At 45.8% G+C, this 25,281-nt stretch overlaps 1 protein-coding gene across 1 annotated transcript in view; it reads right to left on the bottom strand.

The window, feature by feature from the left end:
• LOC147692141 (uncharacterized) overlaps nt 1–25,281 on the bottom strand; it is a 605,572-nt gene that overhangs the window by 448,432 nt on the left and 131,859 nt on the right. The gene's annotated exons all lie outside the window — the stretch shown is intronic.

Below are 25,281 nucleotides of genomic sequence, written 5' to 3'. Positions count from 1 at the left end.
CAACAGTTTAATAACCGCAAGTTGTTACTGCAACGAAGAATGCCAATTTGCTGTATACTTACAACACAAATGTTATACACAAGGAGAAAACAAGAATTGAGCAATTCGATATTCCTCTGTGTTTTCCAAAGCGATCAACCTAACCACAGAGGCTGTTTTTGTTGCCAGACTCCATTAAATACAATAAAGTGCATGCACAGGGTAGGGAACCTTAATAACTGAATGTTGCTGCTGATGAGTGATCCAAGCAGATTCCCCACACCAACATGGCGTGGCTTACTTCTGTGTCTTCAGCTCTATCCTGTGAGATGCAGCAAATAACACCCATACCCCCATGTTTTCTGTTGAACAAATAAACTGTAAACCAATAACTCTCATGGAAATGAGAGTACCTGCACACTGTATTGTAGTGGCATGCAGTGTTAGTCAAGCAGTGCTCTACAGGAACTCTTCTCGGTAGATACTTCATACTCCAGGTGTTCAAGTAGGAATATTAGGCTCTTTCCAGAGGTATGTGCTGTACTTACTATGGCTGATTCTATGTGGGCACATTCCCCGGAAATTGTAAACTTGGGGTCAATTGGTTTTCCGCCAATTTTACTATGGAAATAGAGGCAATTGTACCTCGTCCTCAATGGTGTTAGATCTAGTTAACCTGGGTCTGTATTACAGATGGTGCCCAGGGGGTGCAACGGGCGTTTGCACCCACTTTGCATGCCCCGGGGCACTTTGGTATTATAGAAGTGGACACAGACGCATGTGTGTCCCCTTCTATAATAGCGCTGGCGCGCTTAAAGCGCTAGTGCTATCAACAGAGGTTGTTCCCTCATTTGAATAGGGGTGCTACCTATGCAAATTAGGGAATTCCTTTGACTCTGCTCCAGCGCTAAATTACAGACACAGGTGCAGAGTCAAAGAAGCCCTCAGGAGGCGCATTGACAGTGCACCATTTAAGAGGTGTTGCACTGTCAGTGCGCCTCCTGACAGCAGCCCCTTGCGGGGGCAAAGAGGGTTCCATGGACACCCCAGACATCCTGTTGCAGGCGGGTGCAGTCACTTACTGCACCTGCCAGCAAGGGGATCTCTAATCCCCTTTTTAAAATGAAGGCGGGTGCCATCTGCACTGTGAAAACACGGAGAGGCTGCTCCGTGTTTTCACATGAAAGGTGCGCCGGGTGCAAACAGTGATAATGTGTAATACGGCCCCTGGTATACTCAGGACAGAGGTTCCGTAAAGTCAATTGTCAGACGCTATTTACCAGTTCTTCTATGGCAAGTTACTATACCTATGTACTCGCTTTTATATATCCACATCCTGTAGACATTACTGGCCAACAGAAGCGATGAGTCAGAGTGGTGAAGTCTACTGTATCCTTTTTCTTTCTTATACAGTCCCCTTTCTCTGTTTGTTGCCGCATGTGCACAGATGCACATTTCAGGGGTGCAAGAGGGTGTCCTTTTGACACCCTGGCACCTTTGAAATAGCGCCCGCTATTTGCGATTCACTAATAGCGAATTGCAAATGGAGAATATCTTCCCATTCATTCTTATGGGCCTCCAAGCCCATAGGAATGAATGGGTAGATATTCCTTATTAGCGAATCTCAATTTGCGATTCTTTATTCAGGAATATTAAGGATTCGCTAATATTTTAGCGATTGCTACCTACATTCAATTTTGCGAGTAAATTTCAATTTCAATAAACTTTATTCGGTTCACACAATATGAAACCATAAAAGTTACAAATTACAATTACATTACGAGCTCATTTTAAAAATACATGATACATATCCCAATAAATATGCATTCCCAGACAAACAGTACAGTTATTCCAGTATGCGTTCAGTAATTAAAATATAAGAAAGACAGTATAATAAATCCTATTATATGAATAAAAACAATTAATTAAATAAGAACGCATCATCTAGTTCCTTTATAGTTCCAAACATTTTCTGTACCTTAGCGAGCATTTCAGAAATCCAGCCACAAATGGGATACATTCAGGTTTTAACAATTGTAAGTAATAGAGAGCGGGGCGTACCTGTGTAAAATGTAACTTTTTCAAAAGGAATTTAAAAAAAAGCCTCCTGTGTGTTTCATAAAATTTACAAAAAAACATAAAGTGCAACAGGTCCTGTGGAGACATGTTGTCGCATCCACAGGGGGCTAGCACTTTACCTTTATAGGACCCCCTAGGAACAGCTAATAAAAGATGAAAATAATTCATTCTGAACCTGACTAATAAAAATCGCTCATAGGCAGATAACGGCAACAGTAGGTATGGCTCTAGATCTAGAGATGTCTTAAGCAACAAGTACTTCCGGACACTGATCTTTAACCCCTTCGGAGCTCAGCTCGTCATGGCATATACCTCTCAGGAGCTCATGACGAGCTGAGCTTGTCATGACCACACCCATTTTCATTATGGCCCAGCACAGGAGAGGAATAAGACCAGCAGCGATGTGGTTAACATTTCTTTCTCCTCTCTATCCATTTTTTTTACGTGGAAGAGAAGAATGTTATACAAAAGCCGCATCTGCCCTAGTGATGCAATCAGGTTTAAAAAACAGGTCTGGACGCCCCAGCTCACTAAAGCACCCCTGTAGATATTTTAACCACGGAATGTAATTCATATGGTCCAGGCTCAAGGTCTCTTTTAAAAGTTTGTGAGTCAGTACAAGATGTTCAATTAAACAACATTTGAACCAGAAAAGTAAGGGGCGCAAAGACAAAGTATCACAAATGTATGGAAGACCAGTTTCTTCATGGACCGTTAAATTCGCGGTCCCCTTTGGAACGCACAACAGCTGCTTTAAGAAGTGATTCTCTGTCACCTGTAAACCCACTTGACCAGTGTACCCCATAAATCGCTCCCGTAGCTAGCTATAGATACATTCTTGGCTCGGTAGAAATTGCGAGTCCTTAATAGTAAATTGGTAAAATTCGCTATTAAAGATTCGCAAATTTGATTTTACCTACATATGGCCCATTGTTCCTAAAATTGTGCAAAACACCTTATCTTAGTTTCCTTGGGAAGTACTACTTCCTTAAAACACTCTCTGAAGATGCGGATAACGCAGGAGGAATTGTGCAAAACTTGTACTTCACAGATGACGAGGAAGATGCAAATGCAATTCAGATTGCAGGAAACTTTAGTAATACAGTCACCCTGAAACTGCTAGAGCATGGTTTAACACCTAGGTGTGGCATAGTAGCCTTTGTGATTGAGGCACACAAATCATACAGAACAGAGGTATTTTATTTGTGGGTTACATTACCAGCAGCAAATGCAAGAACACAACATTTCACTTCTACACAGAAGGTGATACACCAGCGGAATATTGTCCATATGAGGACATTGAAGTTCTGCTCACGTACCAGGAACACTTATACAGGTTTAAAGGCGCCCTACCCCATATAAGAAGAAGAGTAAGACTCGGCCCGCTCGGAAGAGAAGGGACAACTTGGCCAATTTTAGCGGCCTACACACCACATCCTGACATTGAAACAATGCCAAAGTATACACAAAGGATGATAGGGGGTCTAAGGGAACGTTTTTAAGACTGGCGCGGATATATTCTCCATTTACAACTATTACAACGCAACAAAATATCTGCAGATCTGACGAGCCTACTAAAGCTCTAAGACATGTAGCACAAGCAGAGACCTTTATTTATACTTAGGGAAAATCCTTTAAAAAGGATGGACTACTTGTCATATTAGACTGAGGATTGTTTACAAACATACTCCAGATGGTGCGTTGCTTCTCAGTGCTTTGTATGGTGAAATTAACATACTCACAAAAATCGAGTGACACTCAACGCTTTCTCGAGATGAGAGAACAAGAATAACACAGTAGTGTGTTGAACAGGGATTCAAATATCCTTAATGGTTTCCATTTTTTCAACTTTTTTTATTCTTCTGTTTTAAAAACAGATAATTAATAATCACAACTGCTCCTGCTAGAGATACACACCTTTATTTAAGGGAGACTGGCATTGCCGCTCTTTGTTAAGACGGATATTTTCTCACGGCGTCACTCTGATGCACAGGGGCAGTGCGTCTAAATTTGTTCTGCCTTGACGATCATAGATTGAGTGATGTCCAATCTTGATTTTGAAACTCCGTAGAAGTTTTGGCTTTTCGGAAATTGACATCACACACTCATTTATGATGACTTAGCAGATTAAGAGTAAAAGGATGGTAGTTTCCTTTAAATAATCTTTATCTGCAATCCCTCTTCTTGTGTTCTTTTCAACCAGCAGCAACACCAACTTGACAACAATAAAATGGAGTGGTTAGAATATTCCGGCCCCCATGTTGTAAACAGATAATCCAGAGTGAGACATTATTTTCTGCTCTTTCCACTGGGTTATCAGTTTATTGGGTGAGCACTTTTTAATCCTTCATCAAGAATAAGTTACTGCTCAAATGATTTTAGTCAGCTGATTTATAAGATATCACACTTTGAACTGAATTGACTCAGAAGAACATCATCAGTATAGGTGTTACAGACTTTTTTTTTTTTTAATTTATATTTTTATTGCAGAGTTATAAACCACAGGATAAAATTAAACAGCCAGTGCATTTGTGGGCTCCCCCCGTCCAATGACAGTTCACAGTTGTACACAGCCATTCAGCCCGCATCCCGGAGGCCGGGCGGCATATCACATCGCTCGAGAGGAACACAGCACAATGTACGTCCCATTGGGACCCTGGCGAAAGGTCGTTTTACGTATCTGCTTTTACCCCCCCACCCGCAACAACATACCCGTCAGCCATCTCCGTGGAAACCAACGTGAGTGCCCCTGCCGGGGCCTGCTCTAGGCTATTCGGGCCCTCGCGCCAGGCCGTTCCACCCAATCAGTCTGCCCGCCACTCAATACCCCTTATCCCAGTTGTTCCAAGGCCGCGATCAGTGACCCTCCAATGGCTTCCGGCCCTCCCCTAACTCCCCTACAACTAACCCCCCCCAAGACCCCCCCCCCTGGCAACTGCTAAGGTGTGTGCTGCACTCTGTTGAACTGGATGGGTCCACTACAGTGCGTGGTTCCATACTTCTGTGTTCGCCCCGCGGCGTCCAGCGGCTTAGTTCTCGCCGTCCTCATCCTCAACCAAAGCATCACGCAAAGCCTGTACCACTAACTCCCATGCACGCGCCGCATCCAGAGCCTTCTCATTCCCCAACTTCACTGCTTGCTTCATCCGGAGCACGCTCTCGCAGTCAGACCACCGCAGCAACTCATTCTTCCATCTACGCAGTGAGGGACCCCCCCTGGACTTCCAGTGCCACGATATTTCCCTTTGTGCCAGTATCAGACCCAGATCTATGAATTTACTTGTCACCTTGGTGTGCTTAGTATGCGGGAACCAGAGCAATAAGCACGCCGCCATGTCAAATTCCACCTCCCTGTCAGTCACTTCATTCAGGAGTTCCCCCACCTCCGCCCAATAGGTTCCCAGTTGTGGGCACCCCCAAAACAAGTGGTCCATGTCCGCCCCGGGGGACGAGCACCGGGGGCAACAGGCATCCGGCACCCGAAAGTGCCGCTGTAGTTTCTCTGGAGTTAAATAGGCCCTATGGAGCACATAGAAATGGACCTGCTGGAAGCGCGCGTTCCTGGTGCCCTTCCACGTGCGTCGCAGGATATGGCCCCATGCCGTATCCGGTATGGGCCGGCCAACGCTCCCCTCCCATTTAGCTTTAAGCCCATGGAGTGGTTCCAGCCCTTCATTCAGCATCCTATTATGGAGGCACGTCACAGCTTTGAATGTACCAGCCGCCATCACCACATATTGGCACGCCATAGTCGTCGCGGGTTCCAGGAGCCCTTCTTTCCAGTGCTTTTGTATGGCAGCCACTACAGCCGCGTGTAGGAGGAAGCCCCCCTCAGGCAGCCCGAACTGGTCCCCGAGCACGTCGAACGGCGCCAACGCCCCATCTATGTACAAGTCACCCACCACCTGCAACCCCGCTTCCTCCCAATCCAACAACGGGGACCAATCTCCTCCGTGCGGCAAAGCCGTCAACATCCCGATTGGGATCTCCGGGGCATAAGGCCGCGGCGCCCTCGCTCTCCGAAGGCTCCTTTGCCAGCACAGCCGGAGCGTCCGCTCCTCCATGGTGAGGGCCCGTAACTCGAGCCGTTGCTGCATGATGATGTATGACAGCACGTGGCGCTGTATCCCCCGATCCCGGTCTTCCTCCGGCCCCCGGAACACCCTGGCAACGTTCTGCGTAAGGACCTGCAACTGCGCCGCTAGATAGTACAGCTCAAGGTCGGGCACAGCCATGCCCCCCTCCAGCTTGGGGCGAAGTAGCGTGCTCAAGGCTATTCTGCGACGGCCATGTCCCCATAGAAAGCCAGTAATCATTGACCGCAGTTCCCTAAACACCCCATGGGGAATCCAGGCAGGTAGCGTTCGGAAATAATAGAGGAAGCGGGGGAGCGCCACCATTTTCAACAGTGCTATCCTGCCCAGGACTGTCAGCGGGAGGGTCGACCAGAAAGACAAGCTACCCCGCAGTGACCGGACACAACGGCCTATGTTACCCTCCAAAAGGTCAGCAGTCGAGTGGTAAATGCGGACACCCAAGTAGGTGATGCAAGAGGGTTCCCATGCCACACCCAAGTCGCTGCTAGGGGCTGGCGATCCCGCTCTCAGCGGAAACACGCAGGTCTTCGCCCAATTGACCTTGAGGCCCGACAGCCGGCCAAACTCGGACAACAGATCCATCGCTCCATCTAGTGCCCCCGAGGTGTCAGCTAGGTACAGGAGCAGGTCGTCCGCATAGAGCGATATATAATGCCATTGCCCATCACTCTCTATTCCCGCGTATCGGTCGCCCGACCTCGCATGGACCGCCAAGGGTTCCATCGCCAGGGCAAATAACAGAGGGGAGAGAGAGCATCCCTGTCGTGTTCCCCTGCTCACCGGATACGCGGCAGATACCAGGCCGCCCAATCGAACTCTCGCCGTCGCCGAGTTATACAAGACCCTCGTCCACCTTCGAAACCCGTCGCCCATGCCAAACCGCTCCAGCACTCCATCCAAGAAAGGCCATTCCAAACTATCGAAGGCCTTCTCAATATCCACGGATAGAGCCGCCGGCGCTCCCTCCCCATCCAAGATGGCGTCCATTATTCCCACCAGGCGGCGGATATTCATCGCCGTGCTCCTCGCGGGTATAAACCCGGCCTGATCTCTGTGCACCAGGCCCGTCATGTGCGGGGCCAGCCTAGTGGCTAGGATGCGGCTCAGGATCTTGTAGTCCACCGTCAGCATGGACAACGGGCGATAAGACCTCACGTCCGCGGCGTCCCGGCCAGGCTTGAGGAGTGGTACTATCAAGGCTTCCCGCATGGAGCCAGGCAATGCCCCCTTCTCGAAGGCTTCCGTATACACCACCAGCAGCCTGGGCGCCAGAGCGTCCACATAGTGCTGATAGAACTCGATTGGCAGTCCGTCTACCCCGGGCGTCTTGTTACGGGCCATATGTTTGATAGCCACTCGAATTTCCGTAAGTGTGATCGGGCCACCCAGGTCTCTCGCGTCGTCCTCATCCAGGACCGGAAGCGGCCTCTCCCCCAGGTACTCCGCAATGTCCTGAACCCCTATTCCCAACTGACTCCGGTACAAGTCCTCATAATATCCCCTGAAGCGGTCCAATACAGCTGCCTGGGAGTACACCATCTCTCCCTGCGCATTAGTAATGCTAAGGATCGGGCAGCCCCTATGTTCCGGGCTAGCTAGTCTGGCTAAGAGGGTACCCACCTCGTCCCTTTCTGCGTGTGCCCTGATAACGTACTGCCTATAGTCATAACATCTCAAACGTTCCATCTCCGCGGCCACCACTTCCTTCGCTTCTAATAACTGGGCCTGTAGACCTGGCCTAGTCGGTCTGCGGCGCTCCAAATCCCTCAAAGTTTCCTCCGCTTTCATTAAGTCATTCAGCACGGTCGTTCGAGCATTCGAGAACCTGCCCAAGCACACCCCTCTCACCACCACTTTCATTGCATCCCATTCAGTAGACCTACTCGTCGCCGTTCCCTCATTCACACCGAAATAACTATCAATGCCTTGCCGGACCGCATCGTCGAACACAGAATCCTCTAGCGTCTCCGGCCGAAGCCGCCATGTTGGTATTACTGAGCGCTCCCTCTGCCACTGAATATGCACCAATAGGGGGTTATGATCGGATATAGTCCTAGCAAGGTACTCAGCATGGTTAATCAATGGGGCTAGGGAGCTACCGCAAAGCACCGAATCGATCCTGACATGTAGATCATGGAGAGCAGAATAAAAGGAGTAGTCCCTGGTTCCCCCATGCCTCTCCCTCCAGACGTCTAGCAACCCCCATCGTTCTTGCCAGTCCTTCCTGTGCGCGGCCAGCCTGCGCACAGGAGAGTCTACTAGGGGGGGATGGGACCTATCCAGAGCCACATCCGTAATCGAGTTGAAGTCCCCCCCTAGCACTATCGGACCCGCCAGGAAAGAGGCCAAGGACCCCGAGAGGCTATCAAAGTATCGGCCTTGGTCAGTGTTCGGTGCATAAACACAACAGAAAACCACATCCCGTCCATATAATCTCCCCTCCACCGCTACAAACCTGCCATCCGGATCCACTACCTGATTCAGCACTTGAAAGGGTATCCCTGCCCTCACCCAGATCAAGACCCCCCTGGCATACGCTGAGTAAGTGGTGCCAAAAACCTGGCCCGCCATCTTTTCTGCAAGGCAGCGCACTCTTTTTTGGTGAGATGAGTCTCCTGGAGCATAGCTATCTGAACCCCCCTGCGTACCAGGTATGCATGCACTTTGTGACGTTTCACCATAGTCCGCATCCCCCGGACATTCCACGTTAGGCATTTCAAATTAGGTAATGTCCCCATTCCAATCCAGTACAGTCCGAATCGAGAAACAACGGTCCACGACCCCCCCCAATGCAGTTGCCCCCCCCCAAACAATCCCAAACCTGAAACATTCCCCAACCCCCACTCCCCAGGACAGAGAACACGAACCCGATGGCCGCCCCCATCCAAACCTTGATCTAACTTTTCGTACACTTACCCTGTGGTCTCCACCACAGTCGACCTTAAGGGTCTAGGGGGGGTGAGTCGCCGCCGACCTCAGCTAGCGGAGCCCGCGTCCCGCCCTTCAACCCCAACGAAACACACAGCTCCCCCACCCGGCAACCCGCCCCCCAGCAACAGGATATCACCCTACCATGAAGTCCCGATCTAGTCCCAAGTCCATCTCAGCCGCAGAAGATACCATCCGAAGTCTGTGGGGTCACTTTTGGCCCCTTCTGGCTCTCCGCCTCCGACAGTTCCTCTCCTGTTCTGCTGCCTTCCCCACCCGAGTCCGTTTCGGCCCGTTCACTGTTCTGTTGCGACCCTGTAATGGCCGCCGTCGCTGCGAGTGCATCCCTCTTCTCCGCCGCCATTTGAGCCTCCCGTTTCTCCCGCTGGCGTCTGTTGCGGGACCTGATGCGTTGTGACTGCCGCACCCGGGGCTGCTTGGGCTGGTCTCGCCGACTTTGGTGCGTCCTGTCCGTCCCCGCTCTGTACGACTCAAGCCATTGCCAGACATCGTCCGGAGTCTGGAAAAAGTGTGTGGTGCCATCCATGATAATCCGCAGCTTGGCCGGGTAGAGCAAGGAGTACTGAATGCCTTCCTCCCTGAGCTCCTTCTTAACAGCAAGGAACGATGCCCTGTCCTTCTGGACCGCCTGCGTATAATCCGGAAAGATCGTTACCTTGCTGTTCTCCACCTCATAAGGGCCCGACATCCTGGCCCGCTGGATGAGGAAATCTCGGTCCTTGTAGTGGAGGAGCCGCACCACCATCGGTCGGGGGGGGCGGCCAAGCCCCGGCGGGCGAGCGGGCACCCGGTGAGCTCGCTCCAGAGTGAAAAATGGAGTAAGCCCCTCCGGCGCCACAACAGTGCGAAACCAGTTCTCCATGTAGGCCACCGCATCCTCCCCCTCAATTCGCTCCGGCAGGCCTACGACCCGCACGTTGTTCCGCCTATTGCGGCCTTCGGCATCCTCCGCCCTCCGCTCCAAAGTGTCCAGCCGGGCCAAAATGTCCGTGATCCTGTGCTCCGCGGTCACCACCGATGGCTTCAGGTCCAGCAACAGTTGGTCATGATCCTTGACCCGATCTGCCAGCTTCGCGTGATCCGCGCGTAGCAGCCCCAGACCCGTGGCCACTTGGGCAATGTCATTGTGCAACGCCTCCTTGGTGGAGGTGATCGCCTCAAGGATGGCATCCAGGCGCCGATTCAGCCGTTGTTCCTGGTCAAGCTCCGGGGAGGGACTCTCGCTCTGCCGGGTCGATGTCGCCGAGTCCCCCTCGCGGCTCCCGGGCATCGGCCCTCCGATCGCCGCCATGTTAGGGTGCTGCGTCACTAGTCCAGCCACCCGTACTACGGGTACACCCGTGGGTCCGTGCCGGCCACCGGGCACCGGGCAGTGCTATGTCCCCGCCGACAGTCTCAGGAGCAATGACCAGGCGGACGAACTCCGTTCCGTCACCCCCACTGGGCCTGTGGGGGGAGGATGAGTCTTAGGGCGGTGGCCGACGAGAACCCCTGATCTTCTGGGTGAATCGGGCAGCGTCCCCCGATCTCAGGGCATCGAGCCGCCAATCCTGGTGCGTTGGGCAGCCGGGTGCAGGGCCCCTCGCTACTCGGCGACAGCCGGACTCAAGGCTGAAGTTCGGGACCGTCCGACCTCCTCGCCGCCATTTTCTTCACACCCCGGACAACACCTCGGCCGCCTCTTTCTCGATCTCCTCGGGGCCAGCAGTCCCCCAGCGACTCTCCGGCTCACGTCCGGCTGTCCCCTTACACTTCAGAGGGCAGAAATGTCGTCTCCGGGTCGCCTAGGGTCCCGAAAAACAGGAGAATTAACGGGATTCCGCGCGGAGCCGCGAGCTCACGCCGCCATCCCGATCGGCGTCCAAGCCACGCCCCCCTATAGGTGTTACAGACTTATGGTACTTTCATGTCTGATTATTACCTATAGTTTCCCTTCTTTTAGAGCGGGCCCACAATGATCATAATGGCCGAAACATGTAGACCTTGTTTCTGGACAAATGCAGTCAATATTTTGTAACTGCATCTGCCCTGTTTTTAAATCTTTACATCAGTAGATAATGAATAAAAGTCTTTTCCTCTCCTGTTAGCCAATTTTAGATCATGTATCACTTTCCACATTAGTGCACTGCGCCCATCACTCTTAAAATTAAACTCTTCCCATCTGATGGATTTTAGGAAATCCTACTACTGAATAACATCATAAAAATATCCTTGAGCTCCCCCTCACTGTGAGGGAGTTGTAACCCTTGGCTGCACTAGGTTATGCAACCAAACGGAGATCCCAGATGATGAAGCATGCTACTCCGGTGGGCGATGGGATTCTGTCCTTTTAAAACAATTTTCCCCTAAGTATAATTCAAGGTCTCTGATTGTGCTACATGTCTTTAGAGCTTTAGTAGGCTCGTCAGACCCGTGGATATTTTGTTGTGTTGTAATAATTGAAACAATGCCAACTGATGACACCCAAATAGTGGTCTCAATTTGAAACACTGCAAAAGAGACAGCTACCAGGTTTAAACACTGTATGGAACAGATCAATTACTGGATGCAGACGAATTGCCTCAAATTGAATGGAGACAAAAGTGAAGTGATGCTGTTAGGTTCAAACTTGGGTATGCTCCTGGGCAATAAACTGTCCTATGAAGCACAAGCTAATACGTTATCATCAATTTGGTACATCCTGAAATGATCAGGAAACTTCTACCTTTCATTCCTCAGGCATCCTGCAAAACAGTGGTCACAATGCTGGCTTTATCAAGATTGCACTACGGAAACGCGCTATATGCGGGAATCCAGACCCAACATTTGGCAAAACTCCAGCGCCTACAAAATGCAGCAGCACGGTTGGTGTTAGACATCCCCAGACATAAGCCAATAGCTCACAGATTGAGATCTCTGCACTGGCTCTCTATTAAAATAGAATACAATTTAAATCCTTGTGCCTGGCCTATAAAGCCCTCCATGGGATAGGCTTGCAGTTCCTAAAAACCCACCTGACAAGTTATCAGCCAACCAAATCCTTGAGATCTAGCAATCTAAAACTGATACAGGTCTCAAGATACAAACAGGTCAGGTGGGGGGGGGGAGAAGCTTCCTGCTGTATGCAGCAAGGGCATGGAATCTGCTCTCCCAACTACAATTAAAAACAGCTCCTTGCTGCTCTCCTTCCGGAAAGAGATAAAGACTTGGCTATTCACCTCTGGCTAATATACCAAATGTTTAGCAGCTTCAGTCCCCTACTTCACCCAGCGCCAAGACGCCCATGGGCATTCATGCGCTTTATAAATCTTCAAATCAAATCAAATCAACCAGGAGACTTACTCACACAACACAAAGAACGGCAAACAAATTACAGAAACTTGACTCAATTCGTCATGAGGACACTTACAGTCCAACCAGCAAGGAAATGGAACACAAGCTCAGAATACAACTAAAATTATGCCACAAACATTGCATGCAATGATGGGTAAAATGCCCACAAAACATGAACAAATGCCATTCTGGGTAGCTCAGAAAATAATGCAGCTAGAGTCAGTATTCCCGAATACTACCGCATGTGAAAAACACAGAATGCTAACAATCTGCTTGCCCATGTGGATTACACTGCAAATAGAGGATGTACCACATGGGGTACAGTCTTTGCTGCCCATTATACCAGAACTCCTGGTATCCCATTATTAGCAGTACCAGACGTATTGAGACAAATACAAAATGAGTATGGTGCAGAACCTCCTCTGAACTTTGGGATGAAGTTACTAGGTAACTATGCCCTGGTATCAGCCATAATACTAACTAATATTAAAGGGGAAGCAGCTTCAGTGGCTAGCCGCCAACACCTAAGGGAGTTCAGTCCTTTAAAACAGGAACACGAACTACCAAAAATAGTTGAAACTGCCTTTGCAGAATTAGGCAGAGACAGTTTGGGTGGGAGCGCTTTAAAAGCACAACTGATGGGCAATCCTGAAAAAGACACTTCAAAGCAGACACCTACTTCAACAAAAAAGAAGTGGGACAATAAAAAAAACATTTAAAGGAAACAAATCTCAATCCAAAGGTAGATATCCTCTACAGGAGCCCTCTGAAAAGAGGGTTAACCTTAGGAATAGGGATAATATTAGGAATCCTGACAGGTATCAGGATACTGATGCACATTCTTTTCGCTCCTTACAGATTCATCGAAAAACTCTGAGAGGGAAGGACAGTCAGACAGACAAGAAGAGCGTGCAAAGTCAGAGGCAAGCAGCACGCTCAAGATTATACTTCCAAAAAAGAAGATAAATCAAAGCAGAAGCCACAGTTCAAAAAGAAGAAGGTTGCAGGTCTAAAGATCAGACATGCCCAGAATTCTGAGGACTCAACTACTGAACGGGGCTTGGGCTTCGACGATGCTAGACAGTGCTGCAGAAGAAACAATAGCTCGCCAGAACCTGATGGAATTTGTGGTGATAGCGGATTCGAATGATTATATCACAGTAGACACACCTGATACTAGAGTGAGTGTCCCACATAAGTTTTATGAAATAACACTCCAAATGGTGGGGGACAAATGAAGGACAGTTGGAGGTCTCTTGGGAGAACCTGACGTTTGGCTATGACATTTTGTTAGCTGAACAAGATTGGCCGCCAGCATTAGTCATGGATTGCCCTTAAGGAGAAACTGTAATTTTGCCGGCATTCAAAGACCATATTCCCAAGCACCTAAAACACACATATGCACAGGAGTGGGTGGTAGCCCAAGCCCCTGCATTATACAAAAAACATGTCAGATGGGATGAGGATTTAACCCACCACATAATTCCTTTAAAAAAGACTCCAACTGCACAGAGGCAGTATCCAATAAAACAAGAAGCTAAAAAACAAGTCAGGAAGATCTTAGATCAACTTGAATGTCAAGGGGTGGTCGGAAATTGTATTGTGGATAAATAATCCTTTGTTTCCCATTATGAAACCAAATAATTCATACCGTTTCGTTTTAGACTACAGACATTTAAACACTTGCACAATGAGATTTGCAGTCCAAAATTCACACAGCGCGGCATTAATTAATAACATTGTGAGGAAAAAATATAAAACAACACTTGGTATCTCAAATGGATTTTTCTGCCAAAATATAGCGCCTGAAAGCAGGTATCTAACTGTATTCTCAGTGTTGGGGTCAAAACTGCAATTTTGTTGACTTACCCAGGGGTATAAGAACAGCCAGGAGTTGTTTTTGCCCAGAGTAACTGAGTTACTTCACAATTTGGATGAAGAGGCATTGTCCTATGTGGATGATATTTATCTAACGGACTATGACCTAGAGGACCACTTGAACAGAGTAAATACCATAATTTGGGGATATGCATCTGAGGGCCACACATTCAACATTAAAATATCAAAAAATTACCACCTCAGTGTCCTGTTTTGGGGATATGAGCTTTCAAGAGAAGAGAAAAACCTGGCAGCCAATTTTTTAGAAAAATGCACGCTGCTCCAACCTCCAAAATCATTACAAAATGTACAGTCAATACTGGGATTCCTAAATTTTGGTAGAACGTACATTGTGGATTCTGCAAAAAGAACAAAACCTTTTTTCTTGTTTATTAAACCAGACTTTTCAGTTAGGCAATGGACACAAGAACACACAGATATCCTTTGTTCCCTACAAGCGGACATGGATGCTTCCAAAAAACTGACACGCGTAAACGTACGCAACATGGTGATCCGTATAGATGCAGGTCAATCAGGGTACACCTATCTAACATATAATGAAGGTGAAACAGTACCAATTGTATATAAATCACACTTGTGTACAAATGCTGAGATGCACTTTGCATCTACAGAAAAGATTCTAACAGCAGTACAGACTGCTGTAGTGAGAGAAAGAGCACTGGCACAGGGGAAACGAATAATAGTAGTGACTCCATTTCCAGCCTTACAGGCTGCAACAAAGGCGAGCGTTCCTAACGCTACAACCTTACATCCAAAATGGATACAATGGGCTAATTCTCTCACTGCAACAGATCTAGAATACAGGTATGACCCAAATCTAAAGACACAACCATTTCTGCAATACGAACAATAATATCCTCTACCAAACAAAATAATGCCTCTAGATCAGTATGAATATATAATTTACACTGGCGGATCTTCTCAGCTGGCCAAAGGAAGTAAGCAACAATATAGCGTGGTATGCGCAATCAATAAAGGTTGCATGCAGGATGGAAAGTTCCACCCACATTGCACAAAAATTCAATCTCTAGGAGACTGCACAGTTGGCAGAGTTAAAAGCCTTGATACTCGCACTGGTAAATACGGATCGAGAATTCCGCACACTAATTGTGCGCGATTCATTTTACTGTGTGCAGTCATATAATTAATATTTGCAGCACTGGGTTCAAAATGGGTTCAAAGATGCAAAAGGTGGCTCAATTAAGCACAAAATGCTGTGGGAACAGGTAGTGAAGTTGAAAACCAAACTACCGAGAGCATATACGGAGTGATCAGCGTGATGGCGTTCACATTGAAGGGAATTCATTGACTGACAAAGCTGCAAAGGAGGCTGTATGCATGGCTTCCATAGCTGAAATCACTCGTTCAAAAACGAGAATAGATGGTAAGATTATGGTGGCTGTCATTGCTTCTTTCACCCTTGCCACGGACACTCTCGCCGCCATTGCTCGCGCTGGACTGCTGTCTCTAATCAGCACTTCGTTTCTGAACCCGTTCGTCTTTCACCATAGCCTAGCCGCATTACAAGCAGAGCACAGAACTTTCGTATGCCGGCTAACATTGGACAAACACTACGCAAATATATTGGGGGAAAGAAACACGCGACGCAGTCTCTTATCTTGTATAGCTGGGAATCTTTAAGAGCACGCCCATACGAAGATCTGAAGAGTTGTCCGTTTATAACAAGATATATACGAAATATTGAAATATCAGCAGGAACTCATATTCCTATATATAAAATGGAATGATTAATACTTCGTGGCATTGCCTTTTAAATCGTTTGAACTAATTTTTCCTGAAGATTCATTTTGAGAAACAGCTTCAGATATCTGCTGATAAGGTGCTGTTAAGGTCCTGATGAAGACACTTGTTGTCGAAACGCGTTGACCCGAACTATCAGCAGTGGAAAGCATTACAGTTTCCACTCTCTTCCTTCATGATAAAGAGATTAGTCTATCTGCTTTCTCCTAATGTTATCTCTTATTTTAATATCAATAATGGAATATTTTTTATCAATTTGTATCCATGGTATTAAAATTTTATATGTGACCATAATTAATGGTTATCCTGCTTTCTTTTTACTTGTGTCCATATATTATTGCACTAATTTCTATGTAATTTTAATGTAATTTTTGTGTGTTTTTTGCCAGTTTAATTTTATCCGTTATTGCCTGGATATTGTTGCTTTCTGTTACTCATTGCTTCAAGCAACAACAGCTAAGCAGTACCGAAAAGATTTCCACTCAAATACTCCTACAAGTTAGATGCAAATAACATTCCATTTGCTCAGATTCCTCGAGTGGGCATAGAGTAATTCCAAACATGGATGGTAGGTTAGGTTTAATTCTAGCAGCACCTGAAGGGAAAGGGTCTTTACTTGCAGGAGTTATGGCAACTGTTTCTTTATTGAAACAACGCTATTGGTGTCCAGGTTTAACAAAGCAGACTAAAGACTAGGGGCCAGATGTAGGTGACCCAATACCGGTCGGTAACGGCCGAAATTACTGAATTTCGTCCGTTACCGACCTGTATTGGGCATTTGGGATGTAGGGGAGGATTACCGAATTGGTAAATGACATGTAGGAAGCACTTTGAAGAGTGCTTCTGTGCTTTAAGGATTCGTTATTTACCGCCAACTATTAGTTGGTGGTAAATAACGAAAACTTCTCTAAATGCAAATCTGTGCATTTACACCTGTGCCATGTGACAGACATACATGCCCTTATGGCATGTATGTGTGCCAAATGTGCACACAAGCACTATTCAGGGGTGCAACAGGGTGTCAAAGTGACAGCCTGCCACCCTTGACTCTTTCACCGAATCGGTAATTACCGATTCAGTAATTGACATTCATTCCTATGGGCCTCCAGGCCCATAGGAATGAATGGCAATTACTGTATCGGTAAATACCGAATCTTAGCGATTCGCTAATTTTTACCGAATTTTTAGCTGCATAGGATTTACCGATTCTAAAATACCGAATTGGTAAAATTCGGTATTTTAGATTCGGTAAATCCTATTTACCTACATCAAGCCCTATATCTTGAAATGCAACATCCGCCAGCAGATGAAAGGTTCCACCGTAACACGTCCAGCATAGACACCTTTGTTACATCAGATAAACCACTAGCGTGTGTTTACTTGGAACACTGCGGCCCCATATAAAGAGATGGGGCTTACAGGTAAATCATGGTTGCAGTGTATTCCTGCTCGAGATTCCTATGGGTGTGGCCCCAACGCTCGGCTGACGCTCAAACTATTATAAAAGATTTACAAGTCTTTATAGGGAAATACGCTATTAGCACATTACATTCTGACCCGGGCCCTGCATTTAGCTCTCGGGCTTACAAGAAGGTCCTGCGCGGAGTGGGTGTAGAATTGTAGTACTCCTCTCCATACCATCCTGAGAGAAATGTGGTCATGGGAGGAAAAACCGGGACTTAAAGCAATCTTTAACAGCTAGAGTACTAGGCATGGGTGAGAGCTGGGTAACACATCTGTATGAAGTCCAGTGAGCATTGAATAACATGCCAAGAAGTTCTCTGGGGAGTCACTCCATATAAGGTCCTATTTGGGACAAGAAGGTGGGTAGCTGATATTGATTGTGAAGGCGCAGTGGCGGATGAAAAAACCTTTTGACATCCATGATCGTTTGGTTGTTTTACAGGTTCTTAACAAATCCAGGACACAACAAAGCAATGTCCATATGAAGCAGACCGCCACTGGGGAAGTCAAATCAGTCATTGCAAGACCTGTCTGGATCCCAAAAATCGGGGATCTGGTCAGAGAGAAAATAGCGGACAAGAAAGAATTTGGACCCTCATACAGAAAGTCTGTACCGGTCCTAGCAGCTGAAGGAACAAGAACTGTACTTCTATCACCTATTGCCGGAAAAAAAGGAGAAAAGAATTGTCCCAATTGACCTAATCAAATCTACCTATGTGGCTGATATTGAGTAGTGGGCCATGTGGACTTCAAAGTAGCAGATGCCCTCCTCACGCTACAATTCAAGAAGTTCAAAAGGAAAGACTCATCACATTAGAAGAACCCCCTGCACGGAATGATGGCCTATGCAATAATGCTATGGAACTCATTCCTCTAGAACCAGAAGTTCAAATTCAGAATCAAAATGAAAGACAAATATAAATTCGACCAAATGCAGATGCCTACGTCAACATGCCTCAAATAGAGCAAACTAAGATTTCCAGAAATCCTGATGCAATACCAACAATTGATCGAACTGCTTCAGGCTACTTCATTAACTTTGATATGTTTTCTTTAGATTCAAGTGAACCTGAAACGATGTCAGTCCGAAAATCTCGCAATCATTAAGGTAAAGACTTTCTGAACTTTCTTAAAAAGACTTACCTGGTATCACCTTGGGTAGAACTATGGGTAATTACCAGAATACCTTTCTTTCTTTTCTGGGTAGGCTTAGTAATAGTTTTTAGCATGCTTGTTAATGGAAAATACCTTCGACAAAGCTCTGCAGCCCAAAAGGAGAATTTAATTTTTAAACCACACCAATCATCTCATCGAGAACAAAGAGACTTGTCATCAGTGAACATTACAGCAGTTCATATACCTGATGGTATAATTTGGGACAAGGGTGATTTTGATATATTTGGTACGACCGAACTTTTAAGAATTCCTCATTTATTTAAACTATCATTAAGTGATTTCATTACCGCAAGTACATTTCCAGATGATTGGAATTTTGAAACTGTAAATAATATGTTGTCTTATTTGGAAAAATCTGCTGCATTTTCTAACAGTGAAACATTGGAAAATGCATCTGATTTAGAAACAATGTATTGTTATCAACACTATGGTCATCACTTTCTGCATAAATCTGCTAATCCTAGAAATGTGTTCACATACCACCAGTGGGAACATTGCCCAACACCGCCAAAAGGCAGTTCAAAAACATTTGCACAAAAGTTTCCATATTTTTCAGGGTTTAACATGTCTGACCCAGCCTCGTATTATTATATGGTTGCACCAAAATCAGCACAGAATAAATGTTAACAAACACCAAACAGATTTATTCTGCTTCCTTTATTTCCCAGTTGTCTGAACAAGGTTTTGACTTATGGAAAGACACCATAGAATTAAAATCAGTCTGGGGTACCAGAGAATGGCAAGTTTAGGGAATGGAAGCTTTATTTAGAGCATGCCTCATCCCTTAGCAGATCATGTTTTTGAATGAGACAGTGCAAAAGATGTCATGCCTTGGACTAGCCAAGAACAAAGACTTGAACATACCTCAGATGCCAACTTCATCACACACCGAGGGTAACATAACATCACAGAAAGAGATTATAATAGATGACATTATACAAAACAACAGATAAGACCCCGATTGGAAGAAATTGTGGATTCGGCCCACAGACACCAAAGGTTGTCAGGCAAGACTCATGGGTAAAACTGAAGGGTTTAGTATCCATAGGCCAGATCCATATTATGTACAGAGAGCACATCCAGTAGTAGTGACATCCTACAGTGTTGGGAAGTTGTGCCTTGATTGGCTAAAAACCTCAACACTCACAGAGGTGAAACAACACTTATCCTTAATGTCACAGGATGTGGATCTCAGGGATTTTTTACTAGGTCCCAGGAAGCCACGTCAGAAACGTTTCATTTATGCGGTCTACAATAAAATATGGAAAATAGCCCAACAAGAGGTCGCGGAGAGTTTAAGTGAAATAGACTGTATAAATCAAGAAACATCTCTAGCAGTGGCAGACAATGGGTTAACTACATTGACCTCCAGGATCTATTACTTAGGCAACATTGTATCTTCTGTGATAGACATATTAGAACAAGATTTGGCCATATTACAACACGGGCAATCTCAATTACGTTCTATTATGTTGTTAAACTCAACGCTGCAATATTTGTGTGCAGGCTATGTGCCTTGGCATCATATTAACAGCATGTCTCTGTTCTACGAATACAATCTAACAGATAAACAGATAGAAGCGACACAAAGGGGAGCAAAATATACAATACTGCATATGGAAAAACTGGATAGATTAGCCTTTTACAATGGCAGAATTACCGTCCACAGAATGGCTAATCCATGGCCACATAACTCTACCAGTCACTACTTTTCAGTTTCAGAATTGGCTTGAACAAAAGCAGGCAGGCAGATATGAAGAAATGGGTAAGGAATACATTAAGGAATCAAGGGAATTACCTTACAGATTTCGATGCTGGATTGGGGATCGAGAAGTGTTTCTAAGCTGTGAGAACGCTTTAAGTGGGTCACTCATATGTCGTGATATCATGCTGCAGGGTGCTTGTAATGGTTCTGTAGCAAACTTGTCCTGTCATTTGAGGAGTGTCCCAGCTGCAGTGATTACTCCAGCATTCAGGCTACTTTCAAGTGGGAGTTACTTGATGCTGAGCAGTCAAGGCTGTTGCAGAATGCTCCCTGGCATCGCATATCTAGTTACCGTGAGCTCCAGGGTTACTTGCTGTATGCAAGTATTGTTTCCACCGACACATTCAGGTAGGCGTCATTATGGCCTTCACTGAATGCTTCTTTAATATGGTTTGATACTCTAAGCAGAATGAAAGCCACACTTCTACAGAAGTCTGGAGAGACTTTTGATCACCAGATCGCAAGATCTACGGCAGAGATATAGGCGCGTATTCATACAAACTGCCATTTCCATTTCGCAGAAATGGTAAATCATATCTTTAACATGTCTGATACGATAGGCATTGTCCACCTATTTAAGACCACAGGCTCTGGACTTCTAGGCATCTTTCAGACGGTACTTGGAGTTATACCACACTTCATACACTCCGTATTCGGAAGCATCTTTGGAGGAACTCCGCTCATCCTGTTTCTATTAGCCGGTATCCTGTTTGCTTTCCATCTTCTACACAATTGATGTCCCAGTCACCAAGAAATGGAAATAGCACTACTGGAGCATAGATAACATGACTGCATTGTACAACATCTAGGCAAGCCTCGCCTAAGAGAACTAAGTGCATCTTGTTTCTTATCATTTCGACCACTCTGGGTGGACTGCATCTTACCTGTCCTCCCATTCCTGTTTTACGGAGATGAATGCATGTAGGACCTGTGTTTGACACTTCTATGATGTGCGCTGGAAGTGAATGCTTTACTGGACCCAATAACGTCCCATGATCTGCAGTTTCTTCGGCGTATTCCGAATTTGATGGTGACATTCCTTGAGCCACCCAGATAGTAACTGCACCTGTTGGTATGGACACTGGCTCCTCCTCTGACACCCAGGATTTGGACAACGCACAGGCAGCCCCAGCACTGGTTGTGGACAGTATGGAATATCATATATGCTCAATTGACATAAGCTGCGAGGTGCTACAGAGGCCGTCTACTGCACCAGCCAGGACACAAGCATTTGACTCATTTGACTCGTCGTGTGCTGGAAGAAATTCGCCCTTTTTTAAACAAGCTCAAATTTGGAACTCAAATGCAAAAATTGACATTCCTTTTATTTATTGGGCATACATGGATTTCTAAATGCTTATAGTGGTTCAGACTATAACTACGGACACTTTAGAGCTATGGCTTGCATTATTTTTAAAGGTTTTAAAAAGATTTTTTAGAAGTTTAAAAAAATTTAACAAAACAAATGTTTTTATAAACTTTGCGAGTACAAATATCTAGTCAGGCTAGTAGTACGGTAATAAGTTACATATGTCGTCCAGTCAGAAGAGGAGTGGGTGTTTTATTCCATATAGCTACCCTATATTGGCACAGATAACATTGCAACATTTTACCTATATTCTTCACCTACATTACATACATACCGGTTCTTAGGGACTGACCTTTTACCTAGATACGACACTGCATTCAGAATGCTGGTTTTTACCATAGTTCAAATCGCATACATTATGCATAAGCTATATGGTTTTAGGTTTAAACCTAAAATAACTGATAAACCACCACCGAAAGGAAAATAGCCAACACCGGTGTACACATATAAACACTGTAAAAACACCTTTACATCCACAAACTAAGTGCCATTCAAAGAAAGGAAAGTAGGAGTGAAAGAATCGTTTTTATTTCTTCCTGAAGGGGCCAATACAATGTATCTTTGATATACAAGGTAGTATCAAGAAAGACTGGGCTAACAGTATTATACTTCAGTTTTGTTGTTTAGGGATGTCACTAAAACATTATCTCTTCTTTCTGCTTTTTTTAGTTTTGTGGTCTTCGGTCTAAAGATGTAGCGTTTAGAAGCATGTTTTAGATCTTATTTAGTTATTTTATAAACCGTAGAGAATCGGGAAATGTCAATATCATATTTGAAATTTTGGCTACATTTGATTTCACTGATAAGTAAAATGGCTGGTTTCATAAGAATCTTTCCTAATATGTAGCATCACATTTACCCACAGACAGAAATGGGTGAAATCCGTTGATACTTTAGCCCCCTTTTCTAGTGAGTCAGTATTGAGTGTAAGTGAATTGCCAAACACCCCAGTTTATAAACATTAAATGCAAGATGTAGTGACAGGTATATTTGAAAATAATGTCGTCACCAAGCATCTGAGATAGTGGTGAAAACATGACATTAGGCTTTTGGTAAACATGGAACACTGTGTCACATTGAATGCTGCTGAGAAAAGTTCCTACCAAGTTAAATAAAGATTGGAGTGATATTGTTTGTATTTTTAGTAATTCAGCTACGAATATGAAAAAGTTGTTACGATGGTCTATCAAAATCGATACCTGAGCTGAAGTGCTTCCCTGTAAGAGATCCTTGTCACTTGCTAGATGGTATGCTGAAAGCATCTTAACAATCTTCAGAGTTATTGAAGGATGCTATTGACTTTGTAGTCCATTCTGGTGCAGTAAAAATGTATTTGGTCCTCGTATACCCTGTGCACACGCTACCGATACCCAGGCACTATCAGTGCAGAAAGCAAGCAATAATTAAAATTAAAATGCTATAAACACCAGAAAAGCACTGCTTTTAATGGCGTGAGAATGTGTAACCACTGATAACCGCTGTATTTTAAGGTATTGAAAAAAAACTCCAGAATTTACCAAAAATAAAAACTGAAAACAGGAAAGCCTAATTATGCATGAGGCTTCTTGGAAGCACTGCAGGACTAATAGCAGGACTAACATCTCCTCTATAATATCTCTGTATAAAGTTCAGGCCGACACAGTAACACAGCAAGGTAGGACCCCTGGAGATACCTATGGGTATATGTACATCATGTCTTGCATAGAAAGACAGAGGAGACTAAGACTTCCCGGATGACACACTGACCAGAGACGCTGAGGCTCCTGCATGCAGACGCTCCAGCTCGAAGAGGTCAAACATCACTCGCGGGGGTCCAACGCAAAACCAGGACAGGGTCCCATATTCTCTCATTGACAGTGTTAGATCTGGGGTCTCTAGTTGGCAGAGGTAGGTACCAATGTCCAAATAGGGGCCCTTGCTTCTAGACATGGTAAGGGGTATACTCTCTTTAGATAACCCCTGCTCACCCTCTTGGTAGCTTGGCAAGAGCAGACAGGCTTATCAAAGGCAATGTGTAAAGTATTTGTAACAACACTCACAGTAACACAGTGAAACCACCACAAATGGACTCCACACCAGTTTAGAAAGATAAAGTATGTTTATCTGAGCTAAACAAGACCAAAATGACAAACATCCAACATACACAGTTCAAGAATATGATTTTCAGAGAGTTCTAGGGTTTGCTTCAAAGTAATCCACATTTGCGTCACGTTTTGCCCAATGTACCTGTAGATGCGAAAAACGTTCCAAATGGAAGCTGCAGCATTGAAAAACAAGCGATGCGTCACTCCTGAGACCCTGGAAAGGCGATGCTAATGCCCCGCTGGATGCAGCGGGTGTGTTGCGATGAATCCGGTCTGTATGGGGAGGGATGCAATACCTTGTATGGCTTCCGGTGTGCAGATTCGGTAGAAAGCATCTCGCATAGGCAGGATGCGACGATCTTTGGCGCAGCGACTATCTCAGGTGTGGCGGCGATGCGCAGCGCAGCGTCGATCTTCTCCTCTCGCGGCCCCTCGATGCTATGGCTCTGCGATGATGTTCGCAGCAACGTGATTCGGTCCTCAAGCAGGCGGTGCGAAGATCTCACCCAGCGACGACAGGCTCTGTGACGATACTCGCAGCGACAGAAAATAGTTCCACTGGGGCAATGCGTTCAGCAAGCGAATGATGCAGCGGTTCTTGCAGCGGCAATAGGCGCTGCGACGATCTCAATCTTCACGGCGGCGCGCATTTCCGCGCACCGTCGTGAAGGACTGGGTTTTTCTAAGACCCAGCGGTGCCAGGGATAACACCTAAAACCTTCGTGGGTAACCTGTTCCGGCGTACAAATGACAGAGACACGGGACACTTCCTTCGGCGTCAAAGATTCGAAGGTTTATTACTGCAGGGAACAGAAGTCACAAGAAGTACAACAAGTGTAGGTTCGTGGAGCCTGATTCGAATTGTATCTGTGGATCGCTCCTTTTATACAGTTTTCTCTCATAGGTTAACATGGTACACAAAGGTTTACAACTTGGTTCCCATCGTAAAGACCATAAGGGGTCGCTTTCATGTATTCAGGGCCCGGAACATAAGTACAGTGGCGTTTGGTAGTTCCCAACTGTAAAAGCACCTCTTCCCACCATTAGTACATTCCAATCAGTAGTAAACGAATCAAGGAAGAAACGGAAACAGGTGCAGAGGAAGACAGAAACAGCGAGCAGATCGAAAAGGGTGTAAAAAAGGGGTGGTATCGGGAAACACGAGCTACAGGCATCAAAGGGACGTGCCTAATGAGATACACAACTAAGACAATAGACCGGCACGGCAAGATGAGCCTCGAGCGGGGCCATCTGCCTTACAGTGTCATCCCCCTCATCATAAAGACACTTTCAAAGGAAACGTGTCTTCCGCAAGAGTCTTGGGAATCCCAGGGTCACGAAGCGGAC

The sequence above is a fragment of the Lissotriton vulgaris genome, chromosome 9 (genome assembly GCF_964263255.1).
Source record: "Lissotriton vulgaris chromosome 9, aLisVul1.2, whole genome shotgun sequence".
Lineage (NCBI taxonomy): Eukaryota > Metazoa > Chordata > Amphibia > Caudata > Salamandridae > Lissotriton > Lissotriton vulgaris.
Note: the sequence above shows the minus strand (reverse complement) of the source record. Positions and strands in the feature narration are given on the sequence as shown.